An 18,178-nucleotide genomic window follows, 5' to 3' on the forward strand; every position below is an offset into this window, starting at 1 on the left:
ACGTGTACTTATGTTCAGAGCAAGAGGCAAGTTTAGGAAAGAGAAGAGGCCCTGGATAAGAAAAATGTTTTCTGGATGACATTGCTTGTTTCTTGCTGCAGCTCCTCCTTGTTTATGGCTTTAACAAGAAATCTAGGTTGCATGCAGGTGGTTGGCTTTTTTTTGTTGTTTTCTTCTTTTTAAATGTTGCTTTTCCTCCACTAGCAAGGAAGCCTAGGAGTAGTGTTGTCTTCTTGTTATTTTTATTTTTTGAGCGAATTAATGAGCAGATAACCCAATGTTACAAACAATGTCATCACTCGAATATCACAGCCTGTAATTAAAGTCAGAGTGGCCTTGTTCATGACCATCTGATGTTTACGGCCGCTGCTTCTGAAGCGCACTGTGTGCCAGCATCCCCTTGGCTCGTGTCCATTCCTGCTTTAACCTCAGTGACTTTGGCATAGTTATTTCAGTACTGGACTTTGCCTATTTTCTCTTCAGCAGAATATGAAGTCTGCTGCTCGCTCATCAAATACGGAACCGTGTACAACCGGGCAGCCTAATGCTAATGGAATCGATGCAGCAAAAGAGATCTCACAACCCCTATGTGCTTTTTACAATTTACTTTGTTCGTCACCCATTAATTCTTATATTGATTTTGCTATAAAACACAAACTGCATTCCTATCACAGCCCAAGAAAAAAGCACATTGATTATATTGGAACAAGGTATGTTGTAAAAATGAAATGCCCCAAACATTTAAATGTAGTAAGCTCTGCTAAAGTACATAAATCACGTTGTTTAATGTTGTAAATGAGTGCTGCCGCCTTAAACAAGGGGAAAAAATGGCTCTATAAAACAATTTTGACAGAAAATAAGAGTCTCTGTTTCTATGTACCTGCCATTTTAGAAATGCTATCTATAATGGTTACGGTTGTTTGCAGGTGGGGGAGAGGAAGCATTCTCAGTATCCCCTTTAGAAAGTTCCTTCAAAGTCACTTTCCAAAATTGACAACAGCAGTGTTTCACCTCGCTGTAAATAAGCCCGACGATCACTGTGTCCTGTTTACTTTTATCATTCGCTCATCAAAAATGTTTTGATGCATCATTGCTAATGATCGTTTCACGAGCCAAAGTCAAAAGGTGTGCTCTGCTGTTATCACTGGGGAGGGAACTGCAGTAACGTCGAGGGCACGGCTGCACGGAGGCTCTATGGGAGCTGGCTCAGACCTCATTCCCTCTTCTCTGAAAGAGCTGTCAGCACAGGCAGCCAGGGAGTGGGGAGTCCCTGTCCCTGAGGTGCTCCAGGGCCGTGGGGATGTGGCACTGGGTGACATGGTCAGTGGGCAAGGTGGGGTGGGCTGTGGTTGGGGTTGGGGAATTGAGGTGGTCGTTTCAACCTGAGTGAGTCTATGAAACCCTGCACGAGTCTGGGAGAGCTTTGGAAAGCCTGCAGTGAGCAAGCAGCATGGAGGCAGCAGCCAGGCAAGGAGGGCTTGGGTGCAGCAGAGATGGAAGGGAGAGTGGGGCTAAGGAGGATTTGCAGTGGTGTGAACTGCTTAAAACCCTGAGCTGCTCCCGAGGTTTTCAGGATCCATGGAGATAGATTTGAGGGGGGATGGAGGCAGGGAAGAAGAAAGCAAAACTGAGGATGATTAAGAGAGCTTTTGTGCATTTGTTTAACATTTAAGCTGGTCAGAGTGGGGGCCTTGGCTTCCCTCTCGGCACTGTGTGTGCATGATGCTAAAGAACTGGTGCCAGCTTGTCCTGAATGGGCCTGGGAAAAGGGAGAAGAAGAGTAAACTCACCCCAAATTAAAGCTCTTGGAACAGGGATGGGGCTGTTGTCTTTGCCTAACATTTGCGTGGGTCCTTCTGTTATTTTGGTTCCATCTTGCTTGAGATATATACCTTTTTTTAATTCATCTATCCTCCTGTGCTTTTCTCACCTGAATATCAGCACAGCCAGTGCAGAATCAGGGACTGCTCTGCCAAATGTGGTTTATCTGCCAGCTAAAGCCTCCCTGCCTGCAGCTGCATCACCCTAATGCCCAGCAGAACTCACGTGGCATTGCTGCAGACTTTGTTTAGGGAGAGCAAAACCTGGCTCATTATTCCAGAAAATGCATGGTTCAGGAAATGTGGAAATTCCCAGCTCTGTGGGACAGTGGGTCTGTTCTGCAGGGGCTCTGCAGGGCACTGCCTCAGCCACCCCAACCTTTCCCTTCCTCTAAGACACAGGAGAAAAAAAAATCATGGGACGACATTAATGTTGAAACTCCCCTGAAACAAATTCATGTTCCTGCAAGGGAAAATCCATGAGGATGGTGCGTGTCTGAAATCAGCCCCAAAGCTTCTCTCAGTTAACGGTCACTGTAAATGATCTCAGATCTCTTGCCTAGGAAGGTTCTATTTTCCAGATTTTACTGGGGAGGCTAATTTTGAGCTAAGATCCTTAGTGCTACAGACAGCAATTAAGCAATCAGAAAACTAGGAGACTTTTTGTAAGTATTTTAGTGTATGGAACAGGGATTTGTTTAGTAAATAATGTAACATTTGTTTCAGAGTGTTGGGGGAAAGGAAATGGGGCTGTGATCTTGCTACAGGCCTGCAGGGGTCTGCGATGGATGGGGTTTGGTTGGGAGCACATGGGCTCCTTGCCCCACCTCACCCTGAATCCACTCCAGCAGCAGCAAGGGCTGTTTTGATCCTTTTCCTGTTGTATTATTCACTATGGTGTAAAAGTACAAGGGAAATGATGTATGAAGGGTGCATTTACACTGATATGAAATGATTGTTTCCTACACAGCAAACACTCAGCAGGCACCAGGGCTGCATTTACAATAGCTCCTTTCACTTCTTAGTTTTATACTGGCGCATTACAGAAATGTTCTGCAGTGTTTCTTTGGCTCTTCATCACAAGGATTTCATTTCTTCCTCAGATCAGTCTTCAGGACTAGATCAGGGCAAAGCTCTTTGGGCATTCTGTTCTCCTAACAGCCCCTTTGGTTGGCTGCTGAGAGGCCCTGTGCCACGTGCATGGTGCAGAGCTGCCCCAGTAAATCACCTGCGGGATCTCAGAGGAGCTGGAGAGGAAGAGCATTAAGAGATACACCTCATCCATTTTTTTTTATGAGGGCTAAGCCCATCGAGCTGTCTGATTTCTCTGTGCAGCTGTCTGTGATGGACGGAGAAGTGGCTTAGATGGGTGCTTTGGTACCACCTGATGGAGCCGTTAGGAAAGCTCAACAGGTGTGAAGAATTAGAGGCAATCCTCCCTCCAGCACCAGAGAGCTGGATGTCTGGGCAAGGCTTTGTTAGGCTCTGCTCAGAACCTGCTCTGTAGTGACTGTTCCCCTATGGATGCACAGCCGTGTTCTGGGGAAGTGCAGTGACACTGAAACAGACAGCATGGCTTGTGGGATTCTCCATGGGATAAAATAGGGACTTCGGAGGGGAGAAGCAGAGGTGCAAAGGTGCAAGGCTAAATACCAGAGCCCTTTCTCCCCTGTTCTCCTTTGTGGAGGTTTTCTAATGAGCAGCTCCTGGCAGCCCTTATCCTCTGTAACTTCTCACAGCTGTGGATGCTTAACGCAGGAGCCAGGCCAGCCTGCAGCTCACCACTCCTATTTTGGGTCACTCAGGGCTTTTTTCTGTGAAAGTTAATGAGTCTGCCTAGTATTTATCTAATGAGGGTAATTACCCACAACTGAAATTATTTGCTCCATTTGGGTAAAGATACCTCTCCTGGAGGTGATGTGCTGCTTTGTTCTGTGCCCAGACCAGCACAGCTTGGAGCCTGCAGGATGGTTGGGGTGAGTTATGTTTTCATGTTCTTTTTGGTCTTTAAGCTGCACTGTTTCTAAGAGAAAATAGAAATTGTAGTGCAGTGCTGAGAGCTGGTGGTGGAAGCTGTGCACAAGAGAGAAGCCTCACATGCTTGGTTTGCTTGCTTTCTTGGTTTAAGATTGTAGGTTTTTCTTTTTCTCTGGTCTGGTTTTTATAAGCAAGCATTATAGTTAGGCTGTAAGTCAAGCAGCTGCTTGCATTCCATGGACTGTGGGGCAGGAGGCAGCCCAGCTCCTGGGGGTCCTCAGATCACCATGCAGGCCTTGCTGTCCTTTGGGGCAGCTCCTCTTCTTAGTAAGCCCTTGTTAATTACAAGTGCTGCTTCAGAATGGCCCAGCAGCACTTCTGAGGAGGTGCTGTGCCCTTTCAAAAGTGCTTTTCCTTGCTATAATTATTAGAATTGCCTTTTTCTGCCTCAGACGCAGGTAATTGTTATTGCTGTACGATGCTTCCCTGGATGATTATCGGTTGACTTGTATTAATATTTACAAATAACTTTTTTGTTAGTAATTTTTTTTTTTGCTACTACAGGAAATGAAATGCAAATTAACAACTGTAAAGATTAAAACATAATGAAATGGGACATGAACTCTGGAGAACTAATGAATAAAGTGGCTCGGAGGCACGAAAGATGTCCTTCAAAAACAAACAGAGAGATAAATAATGAGATAAATAATTTTGAAGCAATAAACTGATGGAGAGAAAGAAATACCGAGTGTGGGATAAATTGTTTCACACCAAACTTATAATTGCATTCCTTTTTCTTAATAAAAAGGTGAAGCTTCTCCCCAAAGTTAACCAACTGTGTAATCATTGCACGGTAGGTCTTTCTGGATGTACAAATCAGCATATCAAAATGTCTCTCTGTTTGCTCATACTGTCCTCATCTGGTTATTTAGTAAATATGTTGGTTAATGGATAGAAGCAACATTGTTTTGAAAGCATTTTTGTCCTGTGCTTTTCCATAGCAGAAAGGAGGACCTGAGGCTGCTGAGTGCCTTTCTGAGGTTTAAAGCCGATCTGTGCTGATAGTTATTAGCATCTCCTTCAGCAAAGCCCTGCCAGCTTTGTCCTTCCTGAGGTTTGGCTTCGTGGGTGCTTTTAAGAAAGAGCCTTGTTCCTCTTTACCAAAGGGCTGGGGGTGATGCCTGTGTGCAGGTGCCCTTGTCTGGCCCTTAAGAGCAAAATCTTGATTGCCTGAGTCACTGCACCTGATGCATCCAGAGCTGGTTGCGTTCCCTTGCATTGCTATGGTTTTATTTCAGTGGTTTAAGTTGTCTTAGATCTTGTGAAATAGTTTGCCTTTGATTCCGTGCATCTTTAGTGCTGTTTCATGTGCTATTTTGTATAGCAGAGCTCGAGCACAGCGCGGATATTTGCTTACCTCAAGTGTTTAGGTACGAACTACCTCCCATGAAATCAAAAGAGGAGTTTCCAAGGCGCTGCTCGTGGTGGGGCTCATCCTTCAGGCTCTCACTTTTGCCAGGGCTGATGCCCTCTGAACTTGTATGGTTAAGCTGTATACAGCTCTGGTATTTTGGAGGCAATGGAGGGGAGCCTCTGGGGAGCTGCTTGAGTGTGATGCATGGATTTGGGTTATGGCAGTTTGTTGCCTGATGGGATACAAACCTTTCTGTAATCCCAGGCTGTTTGGATTGCCCAATCCTAGCCTGAGATGCTGCTCTCTTTTCTGCTGCCCTTTCCAATGGTTTCATCAGGGAATCCAGGGACTACGAGATATCTGGGTGCTCCCAGGTGAAGATGCTGCCGTTGTAGGAGAGCCTGTGCCTCTCTGGAAGTAAATTTTGATTTAACACTGAACTTGAAGGTTTTTCTCTGCTCTCAGTGAAAAGGGACAGTGTTATAAAAATGGAAGTCTCTTGTTTTTTGAAGGCAATTCATGCAGGCCTCGCTTGTAATTATTCTTGGTTTGATGTCAAAGTAACTGTGTGTGCTACTGCATTTGTTATCATACACTGAGCTGTGATAGCAAAGAGCAGGAACAAACTCTCAAAAAAAGTAAAGCAGTCTAATTTCATACAGCTAGCTCTTACTCTTTTTCCTCTGGTCATTTGTACTTCAGGTTCCTTGGATGGCCAAGCCCTGGCAGAGCAGATGTAGTAAATGCTCTCTCCTGATTGAAATGTTTTCAGCTTTCTATCACAGTCTTCTTGGCTCTTAAATGTCATCTTTAATCTGTAGTTTCAGCTTTGCAGTTTTTGGTGGCCTCGAGTCTGAAGCTCGATTAGTTGGAGTTAGTGCTTCCCAACTTGGTAGCACCTCGTGATGGCTGAGCAATTAGACTGAGCATAAAAGTAATGTCTCGTGTCCCATTACCTGTGGAAGATGATCTATCCTAGTAAATACATCTGGGGAAAAAACTCCTATCAGCATTGATATACATTCCCCTCTACCTCTCTATAACCTTGGTGGCTAAGTTATAAAAATATTTCATCTGCTGAATGCAGACTTAGCTTTAGGAAGTGTGTGTTTTGGCTCTACATAAATAAGAATAATGGGCCCTGGTTTTCACTTATACTGGGGACCACTTAGATCATTTTTGGGGCTGTCATAGTCTCTGGACCTGGTGGAGTTGGGACACCTGCATCTACTGAGGGTTTGCTGTGGGGTGGCTCATATCCCACAACTGCCAACCTGCACTGGGCATTGCATGGGGCCTGGGCTGGGATGAGGAACCGATCTAATTAGGTTTTGTAACTGAAATTGTTATTAAGATCATGTACAAATATTCCAGTTGGAAGGATTATGTTTACAAGAGCTATTTATAATTGAGCATTTTACTTGGCTCGCCTGCAAACAGAATATAAATCATATTTTGCTTTGCAGGGCAAGGAAAAGGGGAAATCATCTCCAAGTGACCTATGTTACTGTCTGGTAAGGCACAGTTTATGCAAACATAGACCTGTTGAAGACTACAAGTGTCTGATTTATTGAAGTATTATTTCTTACTTCATCTGCTTCTCTTATGAGAAGAAGGTTTTCTGGAAGCAATCTCGAGGTTTACATATTCTGTAGCTTTTACCCAAAAAACTGAGACCAGACTTAATGTTGGGTAAAACTCCAAAGTTCACTCTTTGCTGTTCCATTCTGAGTATGGGAGCCTGCCATTGGAGGCTGGCAAGGCTGGGACTTGCCCTGGGTGCCAGTAGGAAACCTGGCTCTGAGAATGCTGGCTTCATTCAGTAATTTCATACATGAACTGTAAAGGCATATTGTGCTCAGTTCATATGAGCCTTTCTAACCTTTTTTCTTTTTCTTTTTCTTTTTTTTTTCTTTGCCCTGTTAGATATCTGTCCTTCAGTTATCCCAGAAAACTGAGAGCTGACTCTTCAGTTTACAGCTGATAATGAAATATCTTCATTATAGAAATGTACTGCAGTGATTAGGAGCTCCAGCCAAGGATTAGGCTCTGGCTGTGTTAGATACTGTACAGTCATAGCTCAAAAAGATGATACCTGCCTTAACGACTTCATAATCCAGCAGGAAGACAATGTCTGTGCCTAATTACACGGGAGGGCAGTGAGCAGGGGCTGGAGAAGGTGATAACCAAGCCAAGGAGTGGGGCTCACGCATGGCAGTCATCAAACCCTTCCCTCTGGGTGGGATGTGACTGCTGCCTGAGCAGAGTGCTGGAATTAAGGAGATGTAAAGGCCTTTCACTGGTGGATTAGGTAAATACACATATAATTGGATTGGGTGCTCTCTTCAGCCTTCTGTGTTATAAACGATGGAGAAAAGGTCGTGTTTCTGCAGGCTATCTGAAGCTGAGTGGATTTATTGTCTCAGCTCTTCGTAACCCTTAATTTAAGATGTATTATCAATGGCATCGTTATCTTATTAGCCATGGAGGATCTCTGACAACGCTGTGCACAGAGTAGAGCCCTTGACTCAGTCAGAGGTTGCCTGTCGGTGTCTCTGGCTGTGTTTGGAAACAAGAGATATTAAATGAAGGGGAATTCAGCTGGGTTGGGAGCTCCCAGCTCAAGCAGTGGCAGCAACTGCCATCTCTTGCTTCCAAATGTGGAGCTGCGGGCATCAGCCTCCAAGTATGATGCAGGTGGAGGAAGACAACACTTGCAGTGATGATTCTGGCACTCAGAGGTTGTGGAGGGCTTCCTCAGCACCATCAGCAATTCTTGGCCATTCTTTCTTTAAGATCAAACAAGTTCTGTGTCCCACTCAGGTGGGAAGCTGCACGGTGACTGGGAGAAGTGTGGATGTGAAAGGGATGCTTGGAGGAAAGCTAACCAAACCTTGCACCTATGATAAATCAGTCTGAAAAACTTAAAAGCCTTGTAGTTACATGATTAAGCATGAGTTTTTCTATATTTAAAATCAATTTTTCTAGTGAAATTTGTGTTATTATTTTTGAACTTAAGTGTTAAATATTTCTAGATAAAAACTCTGAAGAAATTACTTAGAGCACTAATGGCACATCCTCAGTGTCCTGTATTTTCCACCTAACCATATTTCTCAACTCAAAAATAGAGGAACAAAGCTTTCCCTTCCACCCAGGGGTTCTTTCCTGGCTGCTCACCTGCCCTGTCTCGTGTACAGACACTGACATGGGAGCGCTTCACCTTCCAAAATCTGATTCTTTCTTCAAACTGAAAATGTATGATTTTAACATCATCTTGTCTTGTTCTCCTGCCTTGTACTTCCTTAACTCACGTGCCCAGTTGGTGCCACTGGTCCATAGATATTCATATTCCTGCTGGAGGGTTTCACATCTGAAAGCAGGTGACAGTCTGGGGCTTGTCTCTGTCACCACTGAGGTTTTCAGGTCTTTCCCTGCTGACCCCCTGATCCAGCACGTGGTGGTGTTGCTGAGGCTGTTACCTGTCCTCATGGTTATTAATGTGGAGCTGGAACTGATAACTGTGATGAATCTTTAATATACTGATGGGAAAGATGAAAAATGCTGAAGGATCTGTGCTGTGAGGGATGCCTGCACAAACAGCAGGACTGTGACAGCTTCCATGTGGGCACGCAAATGAAGAACAACTTGTCCATCACTATTCCTCATAAGTTTTTTTTTTGTCCTTTTGCCCAGTTATCCTGGTTCCAAATGGGCCTTTTTTGGGGGAGGGGTGTGGGAGTTGTTACTTAGGGCTGTTCTTATGGGTTCTTAGGGCCGTGCAGACATGTGCTCAGCCCAACATGGTACTGGCTCCATCCTTCCCCATTTGCTGAACCTGCCCTTCAGTGGCTCCTCCACTTGTCCTTTTGGAGGCTGCCCTGTGGTGTTTCTAATGAAGTAGGAATGCAAACAATGGAGCACTGAAGAGTCTGGGGAGAAGCTGGGGTTCCTGAGCTTGTCTTACTGGTAGGACACCCGTGTGCTAGTTCAAAAGGGAAATACTTTTTTGGATGCATCAAATATTGGGCTTGGGCCAGCGTGAGTGTGCTCTTAGGCTGAGTGAAGCAAGGCAGAGGCTGTTCCCTGCGCACCAAAACAAACCCTGTGAGCTCAGGATGTGCTCAAGGAAACAAAGCAAGCAAAGATAAATGGGGCTAATCCTACCACAGCCTGCAAACAAACACCACTGCTCAAACCAGAGACAGATAACACAAACAACCCTGGGAAAGTGGTTGGGTGAGTGTCAAACCACAGGCCAAAGCCAATATATTGCTCCGTGACTTCCAATTAGAGACTTGTGGCTGTATAATTAAGTTTCTGGTGACACTGTATTTAAAGTCATGTCAGTGCTTTCATTTATAAATACTGCACCGCAGGTGCCTGAGCTCCCAGCTGGAATCTGGTGTTCAGTATCTAATCTGAGAAGTGAGGGCTGTTTGGTTTTGTTTTCTTCTTTTCAGCCTGGGGAAAGAAAATCCCTCTGGGCAGTTAAGCTGCTCAGGAGATAAAAGAATTAAATATTTTCAATACATTTTAGTTCTGCTTTAGGTTGTAGCTGTGGATATATATATATATAGTTGTTGGTGTGGGGTGTGCATGTACTCATGCTTCCATAAATGAGCAGTAATCAGTCCTGGGACCTGTGCTCTCTGCTGTATTTTATAGTTCACGTAAATTGCTAAGGACATTGGCTCACCTGTGTGGCTTGTGGGTTTTTATACACCTTCCAAAAGGGCTTGGAAAGGAAACCCCAAAAGGGTTTCCTTTTTCCCACCCTACTTGTGCAATCACAGCAGTGTGTGATGGTCGGGAGGAGGCAGCTTTCTTTGGCACCAGCTTGGACAGATACCTTCTCATCTGCCTGGAGCAAGGGAAATTCTAACTTAGGTCAGCAGCTTGTCCCCTATGGCCGTGCATTCATTATAACTAATTTATTATTAATAAGGAAGAGTGTAAGCTGTCTGGAGCAGGAGGTGCAGGTGGGGGCTCTGTCCCTCTGCCAGCTCCAGGGGTTGTAGCATCCTCCAAAAGGGACGTGGGTGAGAATCACCTGGAAGAACAGCATGGTCATTGCTCTCATTGGGCTCCCAGCTCAGGGCTTGCTGTGCAGCCCTTGGAATTGTTGGTGCACCCGCAGCTTTCTGTTCTCTGCATGGGCAGTTGCTGCCCCAGCAGGGTGATCAATTGATTTCTTCTATTTATATATATATATTTTTTTTTTAGCATGGTAAAACCACACTTGGTGTTGGCCATTGCAATGTGTTTAGAATCAGATACAGATGCCCACAGGTCCTTCTGCTTGCTCTTCTGTGCTGATGGAAATTGTACGGTGCCCTGAAGGATGCAGAGTGCCCCTGTGCTGGGAGCAGTAGTGGGCATGGGTCTCCTTCCTTCCCACAGACATTTGTTCCATCGCGTCCAGCAGACATAAATAATGACACCACAGAGCTGTGAAGCTGTGTGTTCACTTCCCGAGGTCTAAACCATTCGATTCGGTCTCGCTTAAAAGTCTGAAGTTTCTGAATGGATAACTGAATTCCCGAGTCCATTAAGCAAGGCAATTTACAGTGTTCTCCAGCTTTGCCCATGGAAACACATTAATGCAGTTTTCTATTTGGCTTGTAGAAAAGCCATTATCCTAAATACAAAAAAGGGTGAAGAAAAATCATTTTGCTCTTTCATAGTCTCTTGGCAGTGGCTGCATCAGCACCGTGTGAAGCATTTGATCGCTGGAAGCAGGTGGGAATGAGAGCCACAGCCTCACATTGGAAGAGCTGGCAGCAGCCTGTGTCTGCCCAGGATTTGCTTGGCAGCACCCAAGTGTCTGTGTTTAGGGATGGTGTAACGTGTGAGAAATTAAGGCAGCCTCTGGAGTGGACCTGCATGATGCAGCTTAGCATAGCTGACCACTCCTGAAATGGCCAGAATATACATGAGGAGGGATGGTAAATTGTCCCTGCTGCTGCTTCTGACAACTTCATGCTTCCAAAGAGGTCTTGAAGGTGATTGATTTCCTGTTATAATAGCAAAACTTTCATGTTTTTATATCCTGTCTCCCTTTTCTTTATGCTGAAGAAGTATATTTCTCCTGTAGATGTGAGGAGAAGGCTGGGTCTGAGGGAATTGGGTGATGTCAGAAGAGGTTCCTTGGCTGGTGCTGGAGGACTTTGTCTTTCTGTCTCTGCTTCCCCTCCCAAGTCAAACAAATGCTCGTGCCACATGGTTTTATTTTTGCAGCTTTGGCTCTCAGTGGCATTTATGGAGGAAGTCAAGTACTGGCTAGCTCTGTGGAGGTGATTTGTTTTCAGTAAATATTGGCTAGGACTTCTCAATTCCAATCTGAAGTGGAATTTATCAATAGTTAATATGCTTTGTCTAAGAGAGACGGGCTCGTGCAATCTTGCTGCTCAGTTTAATGCATTTACACTGTTTTCCTTGTTGTCTGTGATCCTGCCAAAGGCAGGGATGTCTGCAGAAAGGGATGCCAAACTAAGCAGCCCACGTTACTCAACTAGATTGGTAACTTCAGCCTGACCCTGCTTCCTCATAATGTACCTTCAGCACATCAATATTGGGATTTAGCAGCAAGTCTTGCTCATCTGTCATATACTAAATAAACACCATGTGTTATGTGGGTACTCAAGCCTCCTATGGAAAATTGATTTGAAGATGACAAAATGAGTAGAACCTTTTCCTTTCAGCAATGACAGTATCTCCAGGAAGATCTACAGTAAGCATTATATAAAAATAGGTCAATTTTCCAACTTAGGTACATAGCATTATTATCCAGAAAAAAAAGTGTTACAGGTTTCATCTGGAACCTGGTGAATTTGCACACCTGGTAGGATCGTCCCTTTCCACCCAGCAGCAAAGAGTTAGAAATGATGTACTTCTGCAGAGTTGTACTCCTTCCAAGTTACTTCACTGCACAGAAAGCTCAGTTGGGGCCCCTCTGGAGCCACTTGGGTTTCCCTTGGCTTCACAGTGAGATTTAGGGTGTCTGTCTGTGTGTGCCTCGTGCAAGCTGCACGATCCATCATGGGCTTAACAGTGTTCTCAGCCCTGCATGCAAGGTGAAATTTGCAAGATCACCTCTTGGGAGGTTGCAGTCTGAAGGTCTGGCAAGCTCTGTGCTCTGCCATGCTTTAAATAAAGCAGGATGTTATTCCCTAGATTATCTTGTAAGACTTACTGCTGGGCTGCAGAGTTTGTACACTGCAAACCACAGCAGCATGATATGAGTAGCACGATGCGAAGGCTCTACAATTCCAGCTGATGATTCACAGCAGATCATTTGATGTTTAGGGCTCTGTTCATTAATAAGTTATGCTCCATTTACCTTGTTTTCTGTGGGATTTATGAGTCAAAAGTGCAGAGTGCACCAAAAATGATCCATTCGTCAAATTCCTCTCCTCTCCATGTAATTGGCCAACCCATCACCGCAGCCCCCAGGGGCACATTGCACAGAAAGGTGTGTCTCACATGAGAGAGCACAGCATAGGAGGGGAAACGGGAATCTGGCTTCTATTGGAGCCTGCAGGTGCTGGCCTGGTGTCTTCGAGCTGTGTAGGTGAGGAACTTACTGAGGCAGTCTGTTTTCTTGTTTGTCATGTACCCCTATGTTGTGACTGCAGAGCAGAGATCTTGGAGGGTGTCTGAATACAGTTGTTCAGCTGCAGGAGTTGGGGCGGAGGAGGGTTCTGGGGATGTAGATCCATCTGTGTTTGTATGGGTGCACGTGGACTTTGCTGGGGCAGTGGCACAGGCTGAAGGAGGATGTGCTGAGTGCCTGAAGATGGAGCACAGCTGTGAGAGCATTGGGCTGTCCAAAAGACCAAAAGGAAGGAGATGGCTATCTGTAACAACAGGAAAACAGCTCCAGACCATAATGCTTCCAATCCTGTTAAGATATGTCTTTTTATTTTATGATATTCCTTTTAATTAAGCACGCACATACCGAAGTGTTGGCACTGTTACTCACGCATTGATATAAGCTAGAGAAGAAGCTTAACAGCAGTACAGACAACAGAATGGCACTGTGTATATTTCCTTCTGGTTTTCACCACTTCATGGGTAAGGCTCTGAAGAGAAGGCAAAGCAAACAGAACTTGCTGCTCTATGGGATAAGTAGGGAAGCTGTTTGCAGTGTGGTTTGGGGAGGCGTGCTGCAAAGATCTGCATTGCTTCTAAAGCAGGGTGACTAGCATAGATTGAGCCATCATTTTTAGCATTTGGGATCCTGTTCAAAGCTGCTCTGGACAGCTGTGGCATGCTGTATAAATGCACTGTCTGACTCCCTGCCCTGCAGGGTTGCTTGGTGTGTGACTGCTCAGCACGATGGGTGTCTGGAACATGGGCTCAGGACAATGGAGGATGAGGAAGGTGGCATTTAGCTCTGTGTGCCATGAGCTGCTCAGCTGCTTCCAGGATGGCAACTCTTGGGCTGAGCTGAGCTCTCTGAGCTGCACTAGGGCTAATGTGTGCAGGTGCTGGCTTTGGAAAGAGATAAGCCTTGCTTTAAAAATAAACCTGCACTGTATAATGCCTGAAAGATGAATTAATCTAAATAATTTGTCTTAATTGCTATCATACTTAAAGGAAAGGAAACCTCTGTGTGTGTGAGTGGAAGCAAGAAGAAAATATTTCAAAGTGTTTAGGAGGACGTCAGAATTGGTCTGGAGCTATATGAATGCAATTTCCATTGGGAGCTGAGTCCAACAGTGATGTAACTTACACAAAATACAGCCAGGGGCTGCATCTTCATTCCACTGAAGTTAATGGTAAGGCTCCATTGTCCACAGTGAGGGCAGGATTTGATGCCTGCAGAAACATTTCATTATTAAAAGTTGATTAATTCTTTGTTTGGAGGAGCTATCTTCCCCATCTTGTTTTTTCTGTGTGGATGTGGGAGCTGAAGGGCTGCACCACATCTGCCCTTCAGTCTGAAATTCTCAACCAAATGCCGTATTAAAGGAATGTATTGAAAACATTTGGCAATAAAATCCATAGTATTACTGTTCTTTCAGACAAAGGATCCTCAGAACAGGGTGCAAGAAAACAAGTACAAGAAAAAGTTTATCTTTTTTCCACTTAAATTTGGCAGTGCTGTAATTAATACAAAATCATAGCAGGTAACCTACACAAACGAGCAATTGGATGTGTGCATTTTGCAAGCTCTGCTCCTACAGGATTAGCTCTTATGCACCTGGTGAGTTTTTCCCCTCTCCTCGATTCTGCTGCCCGGGATCCAACTTACTCTGCGTTTCTGTGCACATTTTGAAATGTCTCTCATAGTTGTAGAATTTAAAAGAAATTTTGGTGTGTACAAACCTTCTCGATCCCCATCTCCTTCTGGAACTGTCACGTGTCATTTTCTTTTCATCTGCGTGCACAATGCTGCCATTTCTCATGAACTCACAGTCCTATCAAACCCATACTTCAGTTACGGGCATTTCTGTCATATCACTTTAAGGGGCTGTTAATCTTGTAATTAATTCCCATCATAATTTCAATTAAATGTGCAGACACCTTAGCTTTGTGCTCTTGTCTATGGAAAATGAATGGTCTCTATTATTGCCCACTGGCAGCTGAAGATGCATTGCCTGCACACACAGCTGGAAGCTGTGGTGTAACCTTGAGAAGAGGTGCCCTGGGGCAGCAAGGTGCACGAACAGGACAGAGCTGTTCTCCTTTGCTTGGCTTCAGTTCTGCAGAAGTAAAATGTTATGATTGTAGGCGTGGATTTGTGCTGTGTCTCCAGAGCCAGTAAGGGTTGTGAGGCAGTGTGCCCTGGGAGATGGCACAACTTGTTAGAATCATGTGCTGAGGAAAAGCCTGTTCCTAATCAGTGTTGAAATCTGCCTAACTTGAAAGTGGATACTATGGAATGGAATTGGAATGGACAGCTGTGTCCACAGCTGCTGTGCAGCAGCTTGTAACCTCTGCTCAAGTCTTGAGGTGGGGGGGAAAAGAAAACAACAACAAAAATCTGATCCTCAAAGTTGATTCTTAGCTGTCAGTTCTGCTTTCCTCCTTTCAGATGAACACTGAGATTTCCACTGACTGTATTATTTCCACTTATAATGGCTAAATGGAAAGATTTTTTTTCCCTTCCTCTTGCTGTGCTCCTATTACTGCATTATCAGTTTTAGCAGTGTAGTTCTGCTGACATGCATTTTTTTTATTATTAATTACCTTTATGTCTGGTGCATCGTGCTGGATCAAGATTGGGTACAGACTTCACTCCCTGGGCTTTGTGGGGCCACTGGAAGGCAGAAATGTGGGGAAAGGGGTCTAGGGAGACCCTTGGAAGCAATGGGAATCTCCTTTTCCTGAAGGCTCTGTGATCACAAGTGCAATCACTAAGCTTAATTTTAATTCAAATTAGTCCAAAAGACTTCATGCTTCAACAGCCTCAAACTGAATTATTGGCACATTCAGATCACATTTAAAAAGGAAAGAACAAAAAGCTGTTGTTTGAAGGTTGATTCCAGGTGTTAAGGCATTAATTTTGCCCAGGACACTGCAGATATCTCTATTCTTGTTCACCAGGAAGCATAACTTGAGAAAGCTGAGAGTTTTCTGCTGCCTTGCAGGAAGTCCCTGAAACAAATGTGCCTGGCAGAGATTTGCAATTGGGAAGGCTGGCCACGTGGCTGCCCAAAGAATTTGTCCCCCAGTTTCTCTTCTAAATCAGCCCCATGAACTTTTTGTATAGCCTTGCCCAGTGCTCAGTGAGCTCAGCTGGAACAATAAACATGAATTAAGCCTATTTTCCTTATTCCGATCCTTTTCTTCCTATGTTACTGATTAAAAAGGAGCCGTGTTCACTGGGAAGAAAGCATTGCATATAAATTGCAAGGCTTAAAGTAGCAGCAGTAGATAGCTATTTATTAATCAAGCATTAGTTATGGTAGTTAAGCATTTAGGGATAATAAAATGCAAATGTGCCTTCAGCACAAGTTGTGGCTCTTAAAAGAGAAATGAATATATTCTTTAAGAAAAATAGTTGTGCTGAGCTTATGGCTGATATTAATGGCTGAATTTACTTGTAGTACCAGGGCTCTGCAGGCACTTCTTATACCAAGCAGCAACATAAGGCTTTGCTTGCAATATGACTTAAGTTGTTGCTTCATCTGCAAGGCGAAGCATGAAGTGTTTCCTGGAAGGTTCTCATTTCAGCCTTCCCACTGAAGCAGCTGCTTTAGGGGCGGTTGGTGGGGTCACCCTGCTGTTCATCCATGGGATGTGTGGAAGCCCAGTGCAGTTTGCTGGGCTCTAAAGATTCTCTGGTGTGAAATGGGAGGTTGTGGCCCTGCAGGTGGGGGTTTGGTGCTGTCAGCAGGAGCAAAGTGTGCTCCGTTAGCACCTGTGGGCTTAGCGGGACTATAGATAACCTGCAAAATGCCAGCAACTGTGTGTTGCTCCTCACCTGTTCTCCCATCTTTTTCTTCCTGGATGTGTGTTGCTGTGTTGGAATGGTAGATGCACCTGGTTCCAGCAAAAACATATTTTGTAGGTAAAATCAACTCTAAAATGCAATGCAAAAAGCTGTAGATGGAAATGTCAGGTACGGTAGATAACAGTGAAGTACTTCAGTGCAAATCAGAAAATGAGAGTTCTTGTACACACTGTACTGGTGGGGCCACCAAGTGGGGCTAGGGGCTGCAATACAGGCATGAGCAGCTTCACCTCTCCCTGTGGAGCCGTGCCATGTAGAACGCTGCTTGGGTAATGCCCATGCTGGAAGTAAACCTTTAAGGCAGAGGTGTGAAGCCCTGATGTTGCTGCTGAGTGTCGGCATCAGCTTGCTGACTGGTACTGCTCTTTCCTTGTATTGGAATATTGGAGACATTAATGAGACTTTTACAGGCTAATCTATACTTCTGATTGGCTTTAATGATCTTAGCAGTCTGTTATTTATATACAGTATTATTACACAGCAAACTTTGTAATGCATGAGGTTGTTAATGCGCTCGCTTTACAGCTTGTTGGTTTTGCTGCTGAGCTAACCCATGGAAGGGCTCTTGGATATGTGCCTGGCTTCTCAATGAGTCTGCTGTATTGATAAAGGCAGAAAAAGACAGGAATAAAATGAGAAATCCACCATGACTCAATACTGTGAGGGTGGTGGCTCTGACGCAGCTTTCTCCTTGAGAGCTGCTGGGATGGAGACTGACTTGTTTGAGTCCTGGCAGAGTCTGGCCTCTCTTGCCATCTTCCAGGAGGGGATCAATCACTTTGCAGTGGTGACAGGCCAGACAAAAGGAATTTCTCAAATTTCTCTTTCATGTAATGCAAAATCCCTTAGTGAGGGTGATTTATTCTGTATAAAGCTTCATTGCCACTTTCTTCTCCTCCTATGGGCATTCACTCATTTTGAGGATGGGAGAATGGCAAATCACTGTGCAATGCTTTGTTCTGCAGCCAGGTGGATCATCAACCACCAAGATTTGATGGAGGTGGTGTCTGTGGCAGGGGCCCTGTAAGTACCAGGGGGCAAGGATGTCTCAGAAGGGCCAGAATGCAAAAGGAATATTCAACTTTCCCCTGTACACTTGCTCTTTGGATCTGCATTTTCTCAGCTCCATTCTAGTGCACAGCCCTTTGTGCTGTACCACCAGGTGAGGATTTATCATCCTGTTAGCGAGCGCGCTCAGCAAATGTTGTGTGAACTGCCTTCTATCAATTAATTCTAAATGAATTTTTTGGTGAGAAATTCCTGCTTTGACTCCTGCTGCAGAAAATCGTTCCTCTGCTGCAGTTCTAAAATCAAACAAAATCAAAGCCAAAAAAAGGCACCAACCAAAACAACCCACATTTGATACAAGGAGAGTGTCATTAATAACTAACACAGAAGCTTGTGGAAAAGGCATTTCAGCTGTAAAATGCTTTAGTGAGCCAGAAGAGGCTGAGTGACTGCAGTGAGGCATTTTATGCCTGTCAAAGGAAAGCACCTAAGTGCAAA

The 18,178-nt window shown here is 44.6% G+C and overlaps 1 long non-coding RNA gene across 3 annotated transcripts in view; it reads left to right on the plus strand.

Moving 5' to 3' along the window:
* Nucleotides 1-3,644: 3,644 nt before the first annotated feature.
* Nucleotides 3,645-18,178, plus strand: part of LOC125700069 (uncharacterized) — a 56,949-nt gene continuing 42,415 nt past the window's right edge. For all 3 annotated transcript variants that reach the window (XR_007379772.1, XR_007379773.1, XR_007379771.1), the window contains exon 1: nucleotides 3,645-3,796. This is a non-coding gene — a long non-coding RNA (uncharacterized LOC125700069). The remainder of the gene's footprint in view (nucleotides 3,797-18,178) is intronic.

Source organism: Lagopus muta, chromosome 14, assembly GCF_023343835.1.
Source record: "Lagopus muta isolate bLagMut1 chromosome 14, bLagMut1 primary, whole genome shotgun sequence".
Classification (NCBI taxonomy): Eukaryota; Metazoa; Chordata; class Aves; order Galliformes; family Phasianidae; genus Lagopus; species Lagopus muta.